Source organism: Electrona antarctica (assembly GCF_951216825.1).
Source record: "Electrona antarctica genome assembly, chromosome: 12".
Taxonomy (NCBI): domain Eukaryota; kingdom Metazoa; phylum Chordata; class Actinopteri; order Myctophiformes; family Myctophidae; genus Electrona; species Electrona antarctica.
This window is the reverse complement of record NC_136793.1, coordinates 49940667-49948291: the sequence shown is the minus strand read 5'-3', so window position 1 is coordinate 49948291 and position 7625 is coordinate 49940667. Positions and strand designations below refer to the sequence as shown.

The following is a 7625-nucleotide window of genomic DNA, read 5'->3' as shown; positions in this document are numbered from 1 at the left end:
GAACTATATGTGTCCTGAAAGGCGCATAAACGTTACCAGTCAGCTAAAGAGCCATGCCCGATAGATCTCCCTCGGGAGACAAAATAAAGTAACCTTGATATAGGCAAGCAGCGACGCAGCACCCTATAGCCTACATATATAATGAATTACACAACAGCCTGGAACAGAAGTACAGACAGACAGTGAGAGAAGCGAACAATATCCTATAGCAGAATAGTGGTGAGATGTCGCGCAGGCAGCACAGTGACATAAGCGCTAAGCGGTTATACAATTAGCATTGAGTCATGTGGCGTGGCTGCCACAGTCCTCCTGTTACTTTTCTTACACACTCGCACACTGGCAAAACCGCCAGAGTAGGAAATTAACATGAGCCTCAGGAGAAGTGTTGGTGGCTCTTTTTTCTTTTCTTTTTTCTTGCTGTGACTGCCTGGTAAGTTCAATTACAGCTACAGTTGGTTGCCACCGATATTGTCCCTTATCATTTGACCCATTTAGGCCTGACCTCAAAATTTAAAAAAATCCTTCTAAATCCTCCAGTTTTCTGAAATAAATATTTTCACGATTTTTCAAAAATAGCAGACCTACAAGCTAATAGCGCGCCACTCGGTGGCGCGCTATGAGCTTGTAGATCTGCTATTTTTCAATAGCTAAATTATAACATAATGTTTAAAACACCAAAAGGGGTTTTGCGCAGATCACGCAAACCTCAGCAAAAATAAAAGGACAATATCGATGGCCTCCAACTGTATATAGCGTACCGCACACTGGTGTGACACCCATAAGACAAGTCAAGGTGTGCCTTTGGGTTTTGTGGCCACCAAACATCATTATTGCAATATATACAACTATACAAAACGTCAGTGCTTTGTGTGCAATAACAATAATATATCCCAATACAGAGGCAAGTTCTATACCCTGTTTTGGGCATGGCATTATAGACTAAATGAATCATGATTCGTTGAGAGCTACAAGCTAGGGGGTTTGATCTGCTATTTTATCTATGAATACTTGACTTACCCACTGGTGTGCCTTTGTAACAAAAACATTGAAAACTACTTAGGCTACAACAGATAGGCCTACTTTGATAAATGATTTTAAATGCATAGTGTGCTAATTCATCATTATGGCCTTTGCCTCGCTACTTTTAGAAATGATCAAATAACACAAAAATCAACTACCCTGAAGTCCTTATTCAATGAACATGAAGAAAACATGAATTTGACGATGAAAACTACTTTGGAACCCAAAATGTTATACGATCAGCCTCTCAATTCTCGCAGTTTTGTTTATTTGAGCGAAATGTGGCTATACTGTGTGAGGGGAATGTCGATGCTGGGCTATTAGCAGAGCTATATAACGGTGGCCTCATCAGGCTTCTATACAGTACATGTACAGTATGTGCAGCAGTATATTGGCACACCGGGGTGACAACATCGTAATGCTATGCTTGATGTATTCCTTACACATGCATTAGGGGGGGGGGGTGGGGGGGGGTGGAATAAATGAATAAAGAAACCTCAAACCTTATGAAATGTTCTCTGTACATCTAGTCATCTATCTTCTAACTTTAACCCATTGTGACCTGAGATCAGATTCTAAAAAATGTCTTCTTCTACATCCTGACAGTTTTCTGAAAAAGCTATGTCAGTCATTTAAAATAAATCACACCCGTGTGAACCGAGTGGTGCAAGGTCTTATATAGCCTGATCAGCTGTGGTCTGACGTAATGTCAGTGACCATAGTAACCATGCTCACTTTTTTTGGGTCCCACGTACAGGTACACACACGTACAGGTACATAGACACAAACATAGATACAGACAAAGCTGGTTGTTGGAGTGGTTTGCACCACTCAAAAGCTGGTTGTTGGAGTGGTTTGCACCACTCAAAAATAGCAGACCTACAAGCTCATAGCGCGCCACTCGGTGGCGCGCTATGAGCTTGTAGATCTGCTATTTTTCAATAGCTAAAGCATAACATAATGCTAACACCAAAAGGGGTTCCCGCCCAAAATGGGTTAAATGCACCACGTCTCTGTGTGTATGTCTGTAATCCACGTAACTCGACCAGAACCGTTCGCCCCCCCACCGAATTCCACACACACACGTTCCACACCACCGCAGGGAGTGCAGTGCCCGGCCTTGAGTCGGGCCGGAAACCCACCGTTGTCCAGAACCGCCACAAAAGGCCTCTCCGCCCAGGCTCTGAGACAGGGCCCAAATTAGCCAATTGGTCACACCTGATCATCCCTAGATCTCCATTTATGGAGCTGACATCACACAGTTGTTCTGACATCTGCATATAGACTCCATATGTGGGCATGCCTGACAAAGAACTCCATATATGGGCACAAAAGGGACAAAATGCATGGCCCACTTGCGTCGTTCCAATTAGGCCATAGTAGTGCCCAACGGGCACCGCTCTCTAGTGTAATATCAAAGAGCCACACAGTCAGACTTGAAGGCAATTATGCATGTACAGTTTGTACACTACAGTATGTTATGTGCTGTATTGTATAACACATGGAAATGTTCTCGGATATAGGTATATTATACTGTGAACGTGGAAGAACAGTATTCCATGGGGCTGGAGAAGCATTGAAGTGACTCAGAACAATGCCTGCCTCTCTCTCTCATGCATGGCTCCCTCCCTCCCTCCCCTACCTCCCTCCCTCCCTACCTACCTCCCTCCCTCCCTCCCTGTGGCCTTGACAGTACACTTCGATGTTAAATGAAAGGTGGTTGTAGTCGTACCACTTAGCTATTGCATCACCGCTCGCGAAACGACGCAGCAAGAGAGGCAGAAAGAAAATGTGATTTGCTTTGCTGTAAAATTTTTCACCATATTATCGTCCAGGCAAGAAGCGGGTGTCAATGTGCGCTGCATTTAATGCTCTTATATGGTGTAAAGTAACTAAGTACATTTACTCAAGTACTGTACTTAAGTTAAAAAGATAATAATAATAATTAGGTATATACATTTCATTCATACAATTTCCTCTTTTACTTCTACTGCATTTAATACTCTTATATGCAGTGGTGTAATGTAACTAAGTGCATTTACTCAAGTACTGTACTTAAGGTAAAAAGATAATAATAATAATTAGGTATATACATTTCATTCATACAATTTCCTCTTTTACTTCTACTTCTACTTTTACTTCTACTCTATAGTTTGTAGATTTTGATTATTATTACAAAACATACATTATATATAGTACATTTCATGCCATTTGAAAATAGCCGATCTACAAGCTCACAATGCGTCGCGTTGCGACGCATTGTGAGCTTGTAGATCTGCTATTTTCAACATATATTTGCACATTTGAAACGGGACATTCTGCATAATAAGTAGGCCTACTTTTACTTTTGGTACTTTTACTTTTGGTACATTTTGATTTCAATACTTTTATACTTTTACTCTAGTGAATTTTGAAAACCAGCCTTACCAGCCAGTATTACTTTTACTTAAAAGTAAAACATATAGAATACTTTTTCCACCACTGCCCTTATGTAATTGACAACCATATTACTATAACTAGTAATACATAAATAAAATGCTGTGTGCTCAATATATCTATGATTTCTATCTCACATTATTTTGTGAGGCTCTTATATCTTGGTCCAATGGGTAATTCAAACAACTGAAAATGTATTTTTTGTTTCAGTTGTTGTTTTGGCTATGGCCTCACTCAGACCTTTACAACAAATTGCTGTATGCTTGCTGTATACAAAGGGTGTGACACAGCTTGCCCCAATGCATTTCCAATGGGAGTCACATGGTCTGACACAACACTTGTGTTGTATGAGGGGGAGGGGCGCAGTCGAAACACAGCCGGAAGCCATACAACAGCTTGTAGTCCAAAATGTAGTCCTCAAACCATGTGACTTCCATTGGAAATGCATTGGGGCGGCCATGACACTCACAGCATTCATACAACAAGCATGCAGCAATGCTGCAAAGGTCTGAGTGAGGCCTATGGCGTTGAATATATAAATAAATAGTAAATGGATTTTCTACCATGCATGCTTGCTGCTTCAATGATATCATTATGGAAGTCCTTCAAGTTGCCCTACAGCAGGCTACAGTATGCTAAGAACACAATAGCACCCTCCACTGGCTCCATGCGGTATTACAGCCTTTGATCGCTATAAGGCTTTTATGGGAACCCATTCGGTTAAAAACAAGGGAAATCTGTCTTGAGAGATTACTATAAAGTACAAGTTATATTATTTTTCAGATATTTCATCATGTACTCCCGTTCAAAATGAAGGGTGTCCCTTTCAAAGCAAAACTGTCAGCAGTGAAGAATGAGAAAATAATGATGAAACCTACTGTACTACAACCAATTTATATGCACATTTTATGCACAAAATAAACATAAGAACGGTAAAATGACAGGGAAATATTGTCTACATCAGCACCCAAAGGGTAGCCTATAGAGTGTTTAATAGTAGAGTATCACGGACAGAAGCCAAGCACGTAAATCTTGGCAAGCACAAAGAAAGCTCATCGGCCTTAAAAGCCTTCAACTTCACCTTTGACTTTAAAGAGATCAGACCGACAGATGAAATGTGTACACACATTTAAGTTGAACAGAAACCGCTTTATTAGCCTTAAGTACATATTGCAGAAAGAGTGCTATTCGCGTGTGATGATAACTTACAAGCATATAGATTTCTAGATAGTGGATAGTACTCTTTTCAATACACAGTAGATTACTTGTTACAAAGAATCACTATTTTAACAACCATAGCCAACAAGACACCAAAACAGCATAATGGTTACACACATACAAAATATAAGTCTAGAGGAAAACATGAACAAAAAAAAAAAAAACACTGGTCAATTTGGTCAATTACGATGGTCAATCCCTCCTGTAAATCATTATTGATCGAACATTTAAGCAATATTACACGAGAGGCTGTGCTTTACTGTGTTAATGGCTGCATTGCTGCAGCGATGAGCCCATAGGCGAGTTCCATAGGCAGCGCAGAAATGCCAATAATGACCGTAAAACACGACCCTCGAGTGTAATATTGCGATTATACAACAGTTACTCTTAAAAAAAACGTCAATTTTATTATAACAAAAACAATCTCTTATTTTAGTATTTTTTAATGACAGATATAACTAACCACTACAACCGAAAATGTCCCTAGAAAACGCTAGCCTCTCTGGGAGAGCAGCGAGACTCAGCACAGCTGATTTGTATGTTTTGATTAGGTGTTCCATCATGCTCGTTTGAAGCACGGCTATTTTAACCAATCGGATTGCTTCCTCGAAACGACCCGCTGTATAATACAGCTTAAAGAATGGCTTCAGGTTGACACATCACCTATGTTCTACAATATGACATAGTTTCTAATTGCTACTAATAAGTAATAAATACAGATTTTATGTTTCTAGTTACGATTATAAAATTATATATACTGTAGGCTACCCTATTTGAACACTGGAAATGTTTTGACTAAGTTTATCAGAACTATAAGTTAAATATCTTAGACCTGAAGCTCGAACCTGTTTCCCAGAAACACGAAGCCTTTCGGCAGCCACCACTATACTTTACCAACAACAACAGCTAATCCCCAATTCCACCGTTTCCTCAAGCGAATCCTTAATTTCAGCCCACTCTCAATGAAAGTCATCTATTCAGATAATGTCATCTTACATTATTGTTCAGAAGACAAAATGTGACCAGATTTGACTGAGAGACTGCCATTGCGCAAATTACCGCTTTTCACCAGAGGAGAAAAACTTTTTTTTTTTCTTTTTTCTTTTTTTTAAATGAGTTAATAGCACAGGCAGACTCTTCACATACTAGAGCATGTCTGAAATAAGTGTCGGAGCTGAAATCAACATGTAAATATGAAATAAATGCCCAAACATGTAGCTAGGTGTAATGTTAGAGACCACAGCAGTGAACCTTTCAAGCCGGTTTTCTCAACTCACATTTTTCTGCAAGACATTACTCTATAAGCCATATCTCCAAAACTGGTGGGTCAAACTGAACAACCAATATGTCAATTTGAAGCTATGATTCCCTGCTTTCATATGACGTGAAAAAACGAAAATTCAAAAAAATCCAAATGGCAGTCCCTCAGTCAAATTTAGTCACAAATGGTAGAAATGCATCCCATCCATTGAAAGCCAACACAATTGACACCACCAGGCTTCAAATGAAGTCTGATAAATTTAGCAAGAGGACAGTCTTATATACAGTTGGAGGCCATCGATATTGTCCTTTTCTTTTTGCTGAGGTTTGCGTGATCTGCGCAAAAGGACAGTTAACCCATTTTGGGCAGGAACCCCTTTTGCTGTTTTAAACATTGTTATAATTTAGCTATTGAAAAATAGCAGATCTACAAGCTCATAGCGCACCACCGAGTGGCGCGCTACGAGCTTGTAGGTCTGCTATTTTTGAAAAATCGTGAAAATATTTATTTCAGAAAACTTGAGGATTTAGAAGAATTTTTTTAAATGTTGAGGTCAGGCCTAAATGGGTCAAATGATAAGGGACAATATCGGTGGCACCCAACTGTAGTCATTATGATTTTCATTTAACAAAACAAAAAACACAATATTCAGGTAATGCATTTACATTGTCACTGAGAAGTAGACCTACAATATACAGTTACAGTAGGACTATGAGCGGGATGTGAGTGAAATGCATGATTCTTCTCCACATCGGAGGTGAGAGTAATAGTAACTGTACTGACTTGGAATCTTAGATGATGTGGATAATATTCTCCTACAAGAGAGGGAAGCTATACTGTAGCTACTACTGTAGCTACCGGGACGTGCAGAGAGCGTTAGAGAGGCAGGCGCTGAAATCGCAGAAAATAGCCGATCTACAAGCTCACAACGCGTCGCACTGCGACGCGTTGAGAGCTTGTAGATCAGCTATTTTCAGGGCGCCACTAGGGCATTAAGCAACTAGTCGACTAGTTTACTAGTCGACTAGTAAATCCACTAGTCGACCTTGTTGGTACTAGTTGACTAGTTGATTAGAAAAAAATATATATATATATTTTTTTTAATTATTTATTTTTTTCCCGATTTTGTAGGCCTCAAGATCAGGTAGATTATAGTTATAGTCACCATGTACAAAGTTTTTCAATGTACAAATATTTATTTAAAAAAAAAAAAAAGTTTATTTTTTTAATTTATTTTATGTTTTACATAATAGGTAGTTAAACAACTAGTCGACTAGTAAACTAGGCAACTAGTCAACTAGTAAAAATGACTAGAAGTGAATGCCCTACCCAGCACTCTTTTGCTATAGTGGAGATGCGGTGTGTAACGACATGGATTTCTAAACAAATCTGTTCAACGCAAAATGCTGCGTTCCAAGTGCATTTGCATTTCTTTCACCGTTAATAGTAAATGCTACATCCGTGGTCTGGAAAGGGCAGTTGTTTTACAGACGGGTAAAAGGGCAGGGGCTGAAGCACCCCTTTGATGTCTATGTGTGCACGTCCCTGGATAGCTACACTAGGTTGTCCTGTCATAGTCCAGTTTGTCCAAGTCTTTGAGGGCTTTTAGAAGGCCTGACGGGGTGAAGATTTCAGTTGATCCTTCAAAACAAAAAAGAGAAGATAAGTTCAGTCAGACAACCAGGGCCGG

The 7625-nt window shown here is 39.6% G+C and overlaps 1 protein-coding gene across 1 annotated transcript in view; it reads right to left on the bottom strand.

Annotated features, from left to right (window-relative positions):
• Positions 1–7289: 7289 nt before the first annotated feature.
• Positions 7290–7625, bottom strand: part of stxbp1b (syntaxin binding protein 1b) — a gene marked incomplete at its 5' end in the record, with an annotated part of 49760 nt that continues 49424 nt past the window's right edge. The window contains 1 exon segment of the mRNA XM_079517377.1: positions 7290–7576.